Source organism: Neovison vison, chromosome 3, assembly GCF_020171115.1.
Source record: "Neovison vison isolate M4711 chromosome 3, ASM_NN_V1, whole genome shotgun sequence".
NCBI lineage: Eukaryota > Metazoa > Chordata > Mammalia > Carnivora > Mustelidae > Neogale > Neogale vison.
In genome coordinates, this window is record NC_058093.1 from 2,628,567 (window position 1) to 2,643,466 (window position 14,900).

Consider the following 14,900-nt stretch of genomic DNA (forward strand, 5'->3'; position numbering starts at 1 on the left):
CGGCTGTGTCTGATGTGCTTACCGAGACAAATGCAGAATAAAGAATGGTCATCCGTGCACTGCCCTGAAAAAAGCCATAGGGTTATCATCGACTAGTACAGGAAGAGCTCAGATCTAGAACAGAGCTTTCTGATGACTGTGAAGCTTTTTAGCCCAATTTAGGAGTTATAAAGCTACATTGCATCAAACCCCTTTCTCAGTATTACAGACATATTTCAAGAACTGTTTGATGTTTCTATAACCTGTAACTGACTAACCCTTTGAGGAATTTAAGTTGACACCTAATTTAAGTGATGGACATCTAACTGAAAAAAATAAATGTCCTCTCAGGTTTTCATTTTGTTTGGAAATTTTGAATAGACTTGAGCTTGCAAAGGTTCTCATGAATAGTGACTCTCATTCCTCTCTCTCTCTCTTGCTCTCTCTCTCTCTCTCACACACACACTCTGTAGTCTGTAGGTTCCAGCTGGAAAATTAGATGCAGAATTCAGAAGATCCCAAAAGAAATACGTTCCCATGGCAAATCCACAGAGACAGAAAAGGTATTAGTTATTGTCAGGGGCGGGGGCGGGAGGAGGGAAGAGTGGGCAGCGGCTGCTTAATGTGTACGGGGTTTCCTTTTGGGCCGATGAAAATGTTCTGGAACAAGAAAATAGTACTGATTGCACAACACTGTGAATGTAGTAAAAGTCACTGAAATGTGTACTTTAAAATGGCGAAAATGGTGAAATGTAGGTTATGTGACGTTTACCTTAAAAAAAAAAATCTGTTCCTGTATGGGAAGTTTGCCATTTTTCAGTCACAGTGTTCACCGGTATGAACGTAGACGGAATGCTGTCCTGGGACATCTTAGCAAGGATTTGGGAAGCGGAAGAGAGACATCCTGCCCGTCACACTCCCTGGAAAATGGAACATGGAACTGAGTTTTCTCCACGTGCGGCCAGAAAACACACACATCTCAGTCCAGGAACGCTTCACTCATGCCACCTTGGCCGCAGGTCGTTTCTTTAGCGGCCTGACCGGACTCTCTGCTGCTACAGCGGCACACCCACGCCCTTGCTCTGAAGTAACCGCCCAAGGTCGCCACGAAGTCCGTTCGCAGTCCCAGGACCTGTCGGCCTTACCTTGCCCAGGCTGCGGACAGGGCGGCGATCTCGGCCTCCGGCCACGTTCGCGGGTCTTCTTGGCACCGTTTCAACAGCCCTGTTGGCTGCAGCCCCCCAGAAGCAGCACAGGGGGCCCCCGTGTCAGCGAAGGGCTCCTGCGTGGCCCACTCGGGAGCCTCCGTCTTTCACCTCGGCCGCTGCGCACCGCGGCCGGTTTCTAAGCGCCTTGAAGCCGAGCCCCACCGTGCGGGCCGCGCGCGATGCCTGACGTTTGCCTTCTGGGCTCTTGATAAAAATGTCAGATTCCTCAGTGTTCCCTTCGGGACACGGTTGGCCTGTCCAGTGCAGGAGTCCCTGTGTTCCCGCTCCCTCCGACCCCAACCTCCCAGCGGCGCGGTCACTGCGTCTGCTCGTCCGTGTTGTTCGTTTCTAGAAACGCGACTCCCACACGGCTGACTTGTCCCTCGTGTCTCATAAAGTGCCCAATGAAGATGACAATTATGAGTATACTATAGCAGAAAATAACTGCGTCTCGCGGATATAAAATCCTGATTAGACAATGCTCCTTGTCTTGGGTCCCTGAAACTGCTCAGTCTGTGGAGTGAGAAGGATCCTGACACAATAATGAAGAGCCACATCCTGTGTCCTGGACAAAGCCTTCTTCTCTGATGCACTTAGAAAACAGTGATTGCAGCGATTACTTCAACAGTTAAGGATAGTTAAAAATCCAGTAAGAAGGCCCCTCCCAAGGTTGTCTGTCAGGAAAACAATGTTTTACTGCGTTGTTATCTGCACTGAGCCATGGACATAACAAAGTCACCGTAGACGTGGAGCACAATACAGTGGCAGACGTTCAACAAGGAGCTTGTCAGATACTATCTCATTTCATCTTCATAACACCCCTGTGAAGTAGTACTGTTATTATCCCTGCGGTACATACACAAAGACCGAACTCGGGATTCGCCGACTTCAAATTTGCTTCAACAACATGGATCCAGGGCGCCTGGGAGGCTCAGTCAGTTAAGCCTCTGCCTTTGGCTCAGGTCATGATCTCAGGGTCCTGGGATGGAGCCCCGCATCCGCCTCTCTGCTTTTCCCCGGTCTCTGCCTGCCTCTCTGCGTATTTGTGATCTTTCTCTCTCTCTCTGTCAAACAAACAAATAAATAAAATCTTTAAAAAAACATGGATTCCTAAAATACTAAGTAGATGAAACTTTTTAAAACCTGAGTTGCAATAGTAGTATGGAATGAAATCTCAGTAAATATTTCACATATCTATATCTATATCTATCTATCTATATATATATGGGTTTCATTTCCTCTGAGAGGAATGGAGGGTGATTTTGCTCTATACTTGATTTTGCACGTGAATTGATTCTGTTATGATTCCTCTAGGGAATCTGGAGTTATTAAGACAACATATAATCCTTACGTATTTTTAGACTATCTACTGGATCCAAATATTCACAACCTGAAAAACAGTAACCCCAAGTAAGGGACCTGGGTTTGGTAACTATTTTGGCGCTTTCACACTTACATTATTGTTTGAACTGAATCGTCTGGTCCACCTTCATGTGAAGTGCAACGAGTTCTGCTGAAGCGGCGCTTCCTGAAGGTCTCCGCACTGCGCGCGAGACCGGTTTTCAGTAGACGTCGCTACATGTGCAGTTACGTGTGTGCGCGCGCGTGTGTGTGCGCGCGTGTGTGAGTGCGTGTGTGCGCGCGTGTGTGAGTGTGTGCACGCGTGTGTGAGTGTGTACATGTGCGTGCGCACGTGTGTGCGCGTGTGTGAGTGTGTGCGTGTGTGTGCGTGTGCGTCCGTGTGTGCGTGCGCGTGTGTGAGTGTGTGCACGCGTGTGTGAGTGTGTGCACGCGTGTGTGAGTGTGTGTGTACACACTATGTGCAGTTGCCAACAACGTAACGTGTAAGATGCGCCGCTCGCACCGGCGGGTGAGCAGCCGTCCAGGCCGTGCGTCCTGACACCTCCGGGCTTCATCCGATTTGGGGAATTTCGGAGTCGGGCTCGGGCTGGCCGCGGCCGTTGCTCTGGGCCCACTCAGGCCGACCGGGCCGTCCGTCTGTACCGACTGCGTGTCCGTCCCTGTCCGCCCGCGCCCTTTCCTTCGGGTGGACGGCGCGGGCAGGCTCAGCCTCCCGCTTCCTGTGGTCACACGGCGTGCGCCTGTCGTGTCACCGACTCTGTGCTGTCGCGGCACGAAGACAGCTCCAGCCTTTGAGAACGATAATAACGCAGTCCTCGGAGGTCACCTTAGAACACATTCATGTTCTGACTCACTTAAAACTGCCAGCGAACAACGCCTGGACTGCAACGGCCGGTTTACGAGGAGGCAGGCTGTCATGAAGGAGGTCAGTCGTCTCTCTCAGCCCCAGTGACTCGAGACGCGTCTGCTCTGCCTTCCCGAGCGCGGCGGGTCGCCCTTGACCGTGTGGCAGCCTGACGCGGGGACAGCGAGCGTCACTGCGCCGGGGGCCAGCCTCCGGAGCTCCGGGATGTGGCCGCAAATGCTTGAGAAAGACGCAGATTTGTGTCACAGGAGTCTCCTCAGTCTACTGAAAAGCCTCATTTTTTAAGCAGTTGACCAGCTCAGGTGGCACTTGGATCACAACAAATCGAGTGTTTTCATCTGCCCATCGCGGGTTTATCCTGCACCGGCCATCTGGGTATTTGGAAAGAGTTTCTTGCTAAAATCTCAGGAGTTACCTTAAAGTGATGTTTATCCTAATTTGAATGTATTATCTGGCCCCGAGGAAAGTCTGGCACATTTTCTCTTTCAAACTGTTGAAAAAAATTGTTTTTAAGATTTTATTTATTTATTTGACAGAGAGATCACAAGTAGGCAGAGAGGCAGGCAGAGAGAAAGGGAACAGGCTCCCCACTGAGTAGAAAGCTGGATGCTGGGCTCGATCCCAGGACCCTGAGATCATGACCTGAGCGGAAGCTTAACCCACTGAGCCACCCAGGCACCCCTGTGTTCAGCCTTGTACTTGAACATGTCCCTTGCATGACCTCTGGAAGTAATGGTTATGGATTTGTTGCAAGAGATATAAGAGATATCCATACACTGTCCACTCGGCCAGCAGAGGAGCCAAATGCGGGACATTTGGCTCTTAAGCAGGACAGCTTTGTGCTTGCCAGGTGAGGTGAGAATGAAGTAAATATTAGCGGTAAGTTGCAGTTAGAATTTTGAAATCTTGTTTCACCAGACATCATCTTACAAGTGACCCCCTTTGGAAACTATTGCATCAGAGAAATCCCGCCACGGCACAGATCACTGGAGAGGGTACCCAAACCAGGGGGCCAGTCAGATTCTCCCATATAGGAACTTGGGATACAAAAGTTTAAACTGAAGGCCACAGGATTTGGAATCTGAAGCTCCAAGTTATGTTTCTTTTCTCTCTCTCTTTCTTTTAAAGATTTTATTTATTTCTTTGACAGACAGAGATCACAAGTAGGCAGAGAGGCAGGTGGGGGTGGGTGGGGGGAAGCAGGCTCCTCGCTGAGCAGAGAGCCTGATGCAGGACTCAATCCCAGGACTCTGGGATCATGACCTGAGCCAGAGGCTTTAACCCACTGAACCACCCAGGCGCCCGAGAACTTCTTTTACGCACATGACAACTCTACTGATTTCCCCTGCTCGCATACTTCAGACACTGCTCGGATCACCCTGCCGTTTGCTCTGAGCTGCCTTGTAAGCCGTGGGGCCTGGAAAGGCTCCATGATACAAATATCCCAGAAGTGTCCTAACTGTGCCTTTTCGTCAGCCTGAAAAGACACTATCTCCGTGCAGAAAAAGACCAAAATAACTTCCAGCTGTTCGGACACTCCCAGCTCAAACTACTTGCAGTTCTCTGCCAGACATGCCCGTGAAAGACAGTGAAGCTTACACAGCGGGACATGAACGTCCATCCACATGCATACACCGTCCGCGCGGCCAGCACAGGAGCGGCTGCGCATTTCTGCAGTGTCTATAAGGCCTATTGGTAAAACTATCCTTCTGATATATAACAGATTACTTCTGGATATAAATATTGTATGAATATTATTCAAACCATCCTTATATAACTATTGCCCCTTCAAGGGAAAGGAAACTTATCTACTGGAATCCTTTTTCTTTTATAATTAAAAAGGGTAGGGAGATCCTTCTGATATTTAGCCTAGAATCTTTTTTTTTTAATTTATTTTTTATTTTCAGCATAACAGTATTCATTATTTTTGCTCCACACCCAGTGCTCCATGCAATCCGTGCCCTCTCTAATACCCACCACCTGGTTCCCCCAACCTCCCACCCCCCCGCCACTTCAAACCCTCAGATGGGGAGATAGAGAGGAGAAGGGAGTTAAGGGAAATTGGAAGGGGAGGTGAACCATGAGAGACTATGGACTCTGAAAAACAACCTGGAAAACAATAGCCTAGAATCTTTGAACTTAAATTGTATTTGCTGGTCCGCTGTTAAGAAGTTAGTCTCTTGCTGTAACATAAGATAAAGAAGGACACTTTATCATCATAAAGGGGACAATCCAACAAGAAGATATAACAATTGTAAATATTTATGCACTAACACAGGAGTACTCATATACACAAAACTGTTAATAACAAGCATAACGGAAAGAATAGGTAGAAATTCAATAATAATAAGGGACCTTAACACCCAACTTACATCAATGGAAAGACTAAACAAAAAATCAACAAGGAAACAATGGCTTTGAATGACACACTAAAATAGATGGATTTACAGATATATTCAGAACATTCCAACCTGAAACAGCATAATACACATTCTTTTCAAGAGCATACGTAATATTTTCCAGACTTGATCACATATTAGGTCACAAAACAAGTCTCAACAAATTCAAAAAGATCGAAATCATATCATACATCTTTTCTGACCATAACATTATGAAACCAGAAATCAACCACAAGAAAAACTCTGGAAAGAACAAACGTACATGGAGATTAAATAACACTCTACTGTACAATGAACAGATCAACCAAGAAATCAAAGAAGAAATTTTAAAAATGCATAGAGACAATGAAAACATTGTGGTACAAAATCTGTGGGATTCAACAAAAACACTTCTAAGAGGGAAGTTTGTAACAACACAAGCATATTCCAAGAAGCGAGAACTCTCAAATAAACAACCTAAACTTACACCTAAAGGAGCTAGAAAAAAACAAGAACAAACAGAATCCAAAACCAGCAGAAGGAAGGATATAACAAAGATTGGAGCAGGAATAAATGATATAGAAACTAGAAAAAAAATAGAACAGATCAATGAAAAGAGAAGCTGGTCCTTTGCAAAAAAAAAATTAACAGAATTGGTAGACACCTAGCCAGACTCCTGAATCAAAAAAAGAGGGGACTCAAATAAATAAAATCAGAAATGAAAGAGGAGATCTAGCAATCGACACCACAGAAATACAAAGGATTGACAGAGAATATTATGAAAAATTATATGCCAACAAATTAGACAACCTAGAAGAAATGGGTAAACTCCTAGAAACATATAAACTACCAAAACTAAAGCAAGAGGAAATATAAAATTTGAACACCTTTTACCAGCAATGAAACTGAATCAGTTATCAAAAATCCCAGCAAACAAAAATGCAGGACCAGAGGGCCTTACAGGTCAATTCTATCATTTAAAGAAGACATTTAAAGAAGAGTTAACATCTATTTTTCTCAAATTTTTTGAAAAGAGTAGAAGAGGAAGGAAAACTTCCAAATTGATTCTCTGGGACCCGCATTATCCTGATACCAAAACAAGACAAAGATACCACAAAAAAAGAGAATTAAAGGCCAATATCTCTGATCACCATAAATGCAAAAATCCTCAATAAAATACTAGGAAACTGAATCCAACAATACAATTTTAAAAATCACTCACCATGATAAGGTGGTTTTATTTCCAGGATGCAAGGATAGTTCAGCATTCACAAATCATTCAATGGGATACATTACCTTAATAAGAAAAAGGATTAAAACTAAAAAAACCCTCAACATACATCAACATAATAAAGGCCTTATATAAAAAAAACCCACAGCCAACATCATAATCAATGGTGAAAAACTGAGAGTTTTACCCAAAAAGTCAAGAACAAGACAAGGATGTCCACTCTCACCACTTTTATTCAACATAGTACTAGAAGTCCTAGCCACAGCAATCAGACAACAAGAAGGAATAAAGGACATCCAAATTGGTAAGGAAGAAGGAAAACTTTCACTCTTTACAGGTGACATGATACTATATATAGAAAACCCTAAAGACCCCAACAAGAAACTATTAGAACTCATATATGAATTCTATAAAGTCTCAGAATACAAAATCAATGTATGGAAATCTGTTGCATTTCTATACACTATTAATGAAGTAGCAGAAAAAGAAATTAAGAGAACAATGCTATTCACAATTGCACCAAAAAATAATAAAATTCCCGGAAATAAGATTAACCAGAAAGGCTAAAGATCTCTAGCCTAAAAACTATAAAGCACTGACAAAAGAAATTGAAAACAACACAAAGAAATGGAAAGACATTCCATGCTTGTGGATTAGAATAACACATATTATCAAAATGTCTATACTACCCAAAGTAATCTACACATTTAATGCAACCCCTACCAAAGTACCAAGAGCATTTTCCACAGAGTTAAAACAAACAATCCTAATATTTGTATGAAACCACAAAAGATGCAAAATAGTCAAAACAATCTTGAAAAAGAAAAACAAAACTGGAGGCATCACAATTCTTGACTTCAAGTTATATTACACAGCTGTAGTAATCAAAACAGTATGGTACTGGCAGAAAAAGAGACAAACAGATCAATGGAAGGGAGCAGAAAACCCAGAAATAGATCCACAACTATATGGCCAATTAATCTTCCAGAAAAGAGGCAAGAATATGCCATGGGGGGAAAAAAGTCTCTTTGACAAATGCTGCTGTGAGAACTGGACAGCTACATTCAAAAAAATGAAACTGGGCCACTTTCTTTGAGCATACACAAAAATAAACTCAAGTTGGGTTAAGGACCTATATGTGAAACCTGAAATCATTAAAATCCTAGAAGAGAGCACAAGCAGTAATTTCTTTGACATTGGCCGTAGCAACATTTTTTCTAGTTAAGTCTTCTGAAGCAAGGGAAACAAAAGAAAAAATGAATTATTGGGACTACATCGAAATAAAAGGCTTCTGCTCAGCAAAGGATACAATCAACAAAACTAAAAGACATTCCCTACCAAATAGGAGAAGGTATTCGTAAATGATGTATCCAATAAAATGTTAGTATCCAAGACATATAAAGAAGTTATGCAACTCAGCATCTGAAAAACAAATAATCCAGTTTAAAAAATGGGCAGAAGACATGAACAGACATTTCTCCAAAAAAGATATTCAGATGGCCAACAGGCACATGAAAAGATACTCAACATCACTCATCATCAGGGAAATGTAAATCCAAACCACAATGAGATACCACCTCATACCTGTCAGGATGGCTAAAAACAAAACCACAAGAAACAACAAGTGTTGGCGAGGACATGGAGAAAAAGGAACCCTTGTGCGCTATTGGTGGAAATGCAAACTGGTGACGCCAGTGTGGAAAACAGTGTGGGGGTTCCTCAAAAATTAAAAATAGAAATTAAGATATAAAAATACCATATTATCCAGCAATTACACTATTAGTTATTTTCCCAAAATATATGAAACTACTAGCTTGAAGAGTTATACCCCTATGTTTCCTGCAGCATTATTTACAATAGTTAAATTATGGAAATAGCACAAGTGTTCATCAGTAAATGAACGAATAAATTCCTCAGAATGTTGAAAATAGAACTGCCCTATGACCCAGCAATTGCACTACTGGGCATTTACCCTAAAGATACAAACGTAGTGATCCAAAGGGGCACGTGCACCCGAATGTTTATAGCAGCAATGTCCACAATAGCCAAACTATGGAAAGAACCTAGATGTCCATCAACAGATGAATGGATCAAGAAGATGTGGTATATATACACAATGGAATACTATGCAGCCATCAAAAGAAACGAAATCTTGCCATTTGCGACAACATGGATGGAACTAGAGCGTATCATGCTTAGTGAAATAAGTTAAGTGGAGAAAGACAACTATCATATGATCTCCCTGATATGAGGGAGTGGTGATGCAACATGGGGGCTTAAGTGGGTAGGAGAAGAATCCATGAAACAAGACAGGATAGGGAGGGAGACAAACCATAAGTGACTCTTAATCTCACGAAACAAACTGTGGGTTGCTGGGGGGAGGGGGGTTGGGAGAAGGGAGGTAGGGTTATGGACATTGGGGAGGGTATGTGCTTTTGGGTAAATTGGAAGGGGAGGTGAACCATGAGAGACTATGGACTCTGAAAAACAATCTGAGGGGTTTGAAGTGGCGGGGGGGGTGGGAGGTTGGGGTACCAGGTGGTGGGTATTATAGAGGGCACGGCTTGCATGGAGCACTGGGTGTGGTGAAAAAATAATGAATACTGTTTTTCTGAAAATAAATAAATTGGAAAAAAAATGAACGAATAAAGAAGAAGTGGCATCTATATGCAATGGAATATTCTTCAGCCATAAAAAGGAATGAAATCCTGCTGTTTGCAACAACATGGATGGATCTAGAGAGTATAATGCTAAGGGAAATAAGCCACTCAGAGAAAAGCAAAGTCCATATGATTTTACTCCTTCATGGAATTTAGGAGACAAAACAAATGCATAAAGGAAAAAAAGAAAGAGAGATACAAACCAAAAACCAGACTCTTCACTGTAGAAAACAAACTGGTGGTTACCAGAGAGAAGAGGGGGAGGCAGCTGAAATGAGTGAAGGGGATTAAGGTACACTTATCTTAAGAGCACCGAGCGATGAATGGAATCGTTGAGTCACTATCTTGTACACCTGCAACGAGTACAACACTTTATGTTAACTACATGGGAATGAAAATTTTTAAAAAGTTAGTCTCTTGGACTTTTCTGGGTTGCAAGAGCATCCTTCTGCAACCACATTCAAAGACAGGAACAGCGAGTGGTCCAGGGACAAGAGCTTCCCTTAGCATCCCGCCTCTCACCAGAAGCGAAAATATTCCCTAGGAGATCCCTTACAGGATTCTCCCTTACACTTCATTGGTCAGAGCTGGGACACATGCTTGTTCTTAGACCAAAAAACTAGAACTATTTTCCGTGAGATCATGACATTTCCAGAGAATATCTAAATAGGGATTCTCTTAGCAAAGAAGACGTTGGACGAGAATGGCTTTGCTATCCCCCAGCTTACTGTGCTACTCGAATCACCTGAACAGCTTCTAGAAGCCGGAGTTCTGTTGACACTCCTTGGCTCTAACTAGGTACAACATCGGTACTTTTAGGTACCACTGCCAAGGCTGACTGCAGAACTAAGGAAATGTTTAATGAAAATGGTGTGTATAATTCAAGGAAAAGGACTTCTAAATTTCGAATCCTTCTAAATTTTTGTCAGTACCTGTGCTTTTGTCAGCATTTCTGAAGAGCTGTATTTGAATGGCTTTTTGCCTTCATAAAGGGAATCAAATCTACTCAAATAAATAGAAATAGTTTGTGATCTGGACTGTTTTTGAAAACATGTCTTTTATTGTGAATACAAGAATGTTTTGAGTTCCTGGTTTCCCTACTACTCAGTGTCCACAAGAATAAAATCATGAAACAAAAAGTGAAAAATTCAAACTATTGTTGAGTACCATAGAAGTAGTAGATACTATATCTAGTATATCTATCATAGAAGCTTTCAAAAAAGGGGAAACCAACCTTTTGAAATTCAATTTAAACTACTTGTTTATGAAAACACAAGCTTCGTCTCAAACACTGTTTTCAGTTTAAATGAGGAAGTACAGGGTTTCAGGAAGTACTAGTCCATGGGGTAGCAATGACTTAATGGGGTGTTACAGATTTGCAAGATTCTTCAGACTGTTAGGACAGTAAGACTAATGTTGCACAGTTTTCAGATACACTTTTTTAGGTGATAGTCATCAAACATAAACAATATTAAAAACGGTCCTTATTATACTAAGATATCTCAGAGTAAAATGTCTCTTCAAAAAAAAAATCTGTTTCCAGTTATTTTCAAATGATTATTAAAGATTATAATTTGGATAAAATGATAAAAATGTAATTTGTCCATTTCTCATTATAACTGAACCTTCAAATGTTATATTTCATAAGAGACAGACATATCAGAGTAAACCTGGCTATCAAACCAAAACTCTCATCTCATCTCTACCTTTAAAAAATAGCCAATACGTTAAAATTAAAAGTCATTCACTTTTAAATGTTCTATCCTCTAAGAGGTAACTGTTAAAAATATCTTCAGTTATCGTTGATAGGTTTTTCCATACATTTTACAGTATGTGCTTTTTACACTATGTGGTAATGTGATAAGTCATCACCAGTAATCACTTTATAACTCTAGTAAATAATAAGCATTATTTTGATATGAAAGTGAAGTTTATAAGGTATAAGCTCTTCTTGATAATATTGAAACAATTTCACAGAATGCAGGATGGGCAACTCCCTTATGGTTTCCTACTAAGATTATATAAAATATGAAGATTTCCAAATTTGATTTTTTCTCTTTTGTCTGCTTATTCTTTTTTTTTTTAAGAACTTCTTTTCCACATTATAATTTACTTGGGTGTTAGACACTTGTCAGGATGTAAGAGAATATCATGTCTGAATTGGTGCTTATGAAACGAAGCCTACCTCATCAACTTGCCAACCGAGCAACGAGATCACTGTCTGGCAGAGCGTTGTTGGCTAGTGGCTTCATTTGTCTATTTTTCTCCGGTAACTGTTTCTTTATATATTTGTAAGTAAGACACAAGCCCAAGAGAAAGGCCCCATTGCTCAGGAACATTGAAAAATGGGAATTAGAGGACTGTAATTATGAATGGGCTGAACTATGTCCCCCCACAACTCCTATGTTGATCCCTAACCCCTGGTACCACAGAATGTGACCTTTGTGCAACAGGACTTTTACAGGTGTGATTAGCCAAGATGAGTTCGTACTGCAGTGAGGTAGGCCCTCTTTCCGAGATGACTGGGAGGGGTCAATTTGAGAACACACACAGCCAAGAAGAATGCCATGTGAAGATAAAAGTAGGGGTCTGCATGTTAAGGAACCCCAAAGACTGCTAACGAACCACCGGAAGCTAGGATAGAGGCAGGGAACAAGCTCCCTCACAGCCTCCGCTGTGGCCGCCCCGCTCTTCCCGACTTCCAGCTCCCAGAACTGTGGGACAGTAAATTGCTGCTGTTCTATGCCACCCAGTTGATGGTACTTTGTTAGAAGCCTTAGCAAATTAATAATCAATCATAATTACATCAGAAAGAAATAACATTGGACTTTTCTTTCATCAGAAAGAATCAGAAAGAAATAACATCTTTCATCAGAAAGAAATAACATTGGACTTTTCCCAGGCACTGACTTTTTTCAGGGTCAAACACGAGGTGGTGGTGAGTGCGGAAGCAAAGCACCTATCGCATTTCTACCACTCGCCTTCCAGGTAATACTTTGTAATAAAAATTCTTTGGAAACTGATTAAATTTTGGTTATCAGTTATGTATACAAAGATGAATGTCACATATGGCAGAAATAGCATTATGTGACATTGAGGGAGAGTGTACACAAGTAAGGGAAAAATTATAACATCCAATAATAAGATACATTTCAGCATTACAACTGGAGAGCTAAACTTTTTCATATGCAAAAATAACATGAAAGACTGTATCTAAGATAAAAAAGCCACGATTCAACTTCAGTAATCACAAAAACCAGAAGTGATTGGATAGCAATTATCTTACGAATTTTTCTTCCTATCTTCATGAAGTCGATGAAGGCAAATTTCACACTTCTGTTTCTGCCCTCCAGATTAAAGATTTGGATATAATATAGCACAATGTGTGATCATTTGGCAGGTGGCTAGAGGACCCAAAGTAGAGATACTCTAAAATCTAGACCCAAATTCATGATATATCTGCGGCTCTTAGGGTATAGTAAGGCCCTCTAGCAAGATTAAACCCTCCTATGAAAAAGGTAGTCCCTACTGAGGAGGGAGGGACCAAGGAAAGAGGGGAGATGGAGACAGAGACAGAAAGTCATCAGCACGACCTGACAGGTAGCCCTAGAAAGCTCACCATAGTAAATACATCATTTAGCTTTGCCACACTTACTTAAAAAATCCTTTAAAGCCATCTAACTTACTTTCTTCCATTTAATTTTCACCAAGTAATCTGGTATTAATTGATTTAATTTTGCAGATCACATGGTGCTGGGCAGAGAAAGTATGAGGAAGTATTCTTTTTCCTGGAAAGGAACATGCCTCTCTGAAAATTAAAAGAGTAGAATAAACCGGATCCCTGAGTTTAGCAAATACTAATCGAGTTATAACAATAAAAAAATAATAGCTAACGCCTGCAGAGCACTTGCTATGTGCCTGATATTCCTTGAAGTACTACCAAATCATTTACTTTTCATAGTAAACCCCACGAAGTAAATAAGTGTAATTATTATGCCACTTTATAGACAAAGAAATTAAGTATTAGACCTCTGGGGAAGCATTTTACTGAGTTTCTAAACCTGAGAGTTAAGAAACTAAAACCTTAACCAGTAGTAATTCCCTAATGGACTTTACCTTCTCACGTTTGGCTTAAAATAGACCGCGTCGTCTGTCGTGCATACAAGGTAGCACCCACTCTGTCTCAGTAACTCTGTCCTCCATGCCCTCCTGAGGGTGCAGACAGCAATAAAGATCTGCAGACAAGACCCATTATCTTCTCAGACCAGCCATGGCTGAGTGCTTCTCCACAGCTGTCCTCTACCTAGCGTCCATGGGGAAGGACGGTATGAAGTGGCTGGAGCATTCAGGGTGTACAGATGACGGGAAAGGTTGTGTTGACCCTGTTCCTGGTTCAGAAGTAGCATTGCAGAACCACGCGCAGTTTTGCAAGGGGCATCTCTTTTGCAAGCCGCGAGGAATGAAAGCTTACCCCACCGTGTAGCAGGAGCCCCCATGCATTCCTCGGAACCACTGTGACTCCTAAAATATGTATGAGTAAAACTTCAGTTTGAAGTTCCTGCTTTTCCTTAATAATCCTCCAGATCTTTAGATGAACTGAAATAAGCAACACAAAGTGCAGGCATAGAAAAATCCCCTGTGGTTTACCTTTCCCCCTTACCAATAAAACATATTTAAATTTTGTTACTTTGTTCAGATTTTTTAGGAGCTAAAACTATGGAATTGGGTCTCCAGTATTCTGTTATATTATCAACATTAAAGAAATAAAAATAAATTAATCAAATGAGAGAGCAATGAAAGAAGACATAAACTGAGGAAAAACACAGGAGTATGGTTGTATCAGTCTCTGTGTGAAGTATAATTCCCCCTTCCCTCTTCGCTCTTGAGATGGGCAGGGAAGTTGGGAGAGGAGAGGAGGGGAGGAAACAGGGGTACGGAGAGGTGCACCGCCTTCCACACGTTCTTAGAGGAGTTGGGAGAGGGCGGCTCGTGGCTTTCCCGCTCCTGCTAGGTGGCAGACCCTCGCCAAGAAGTGGAAATACGTAAGGGAACAGGACAGACAAGATCCCCACCCAGTGAGGCTTACATACGCTGTGACCCACCCAAGGCTGGAGATACGAATCCTTCAGACCATGGGAGAAGAGAGGCTATGGCGGGAGGGGGATGGAGACACCCCCTCAGACCATGGCTGGTCTGAGACACCTACTGGCACACGCT

General features: G+C 41.9%; 1 long non-coding RNA gene across 1 annotated transcript in view; it reads right to left on the reverse strand.

Annotated features, from left to right (window-relative positions):
• Window positions 1–3,847: 3,847 nt before the first annotated feature.
• The window catches only part of LOC122902109, a 37,155-nt gene continuing 26,102 nt past the window's right edge, over window positions 3,848–14,900 (reverse strand). The window contains exon 3 of the long non-coding RNA XR_006383739.1: window positions 3,848–3,904. This is a non-coding gene — a long non-coding RNA (uncharacterized LOC122902109). The remainder of the gene's footprint in view (window positions 3,905–14,900) is intronic.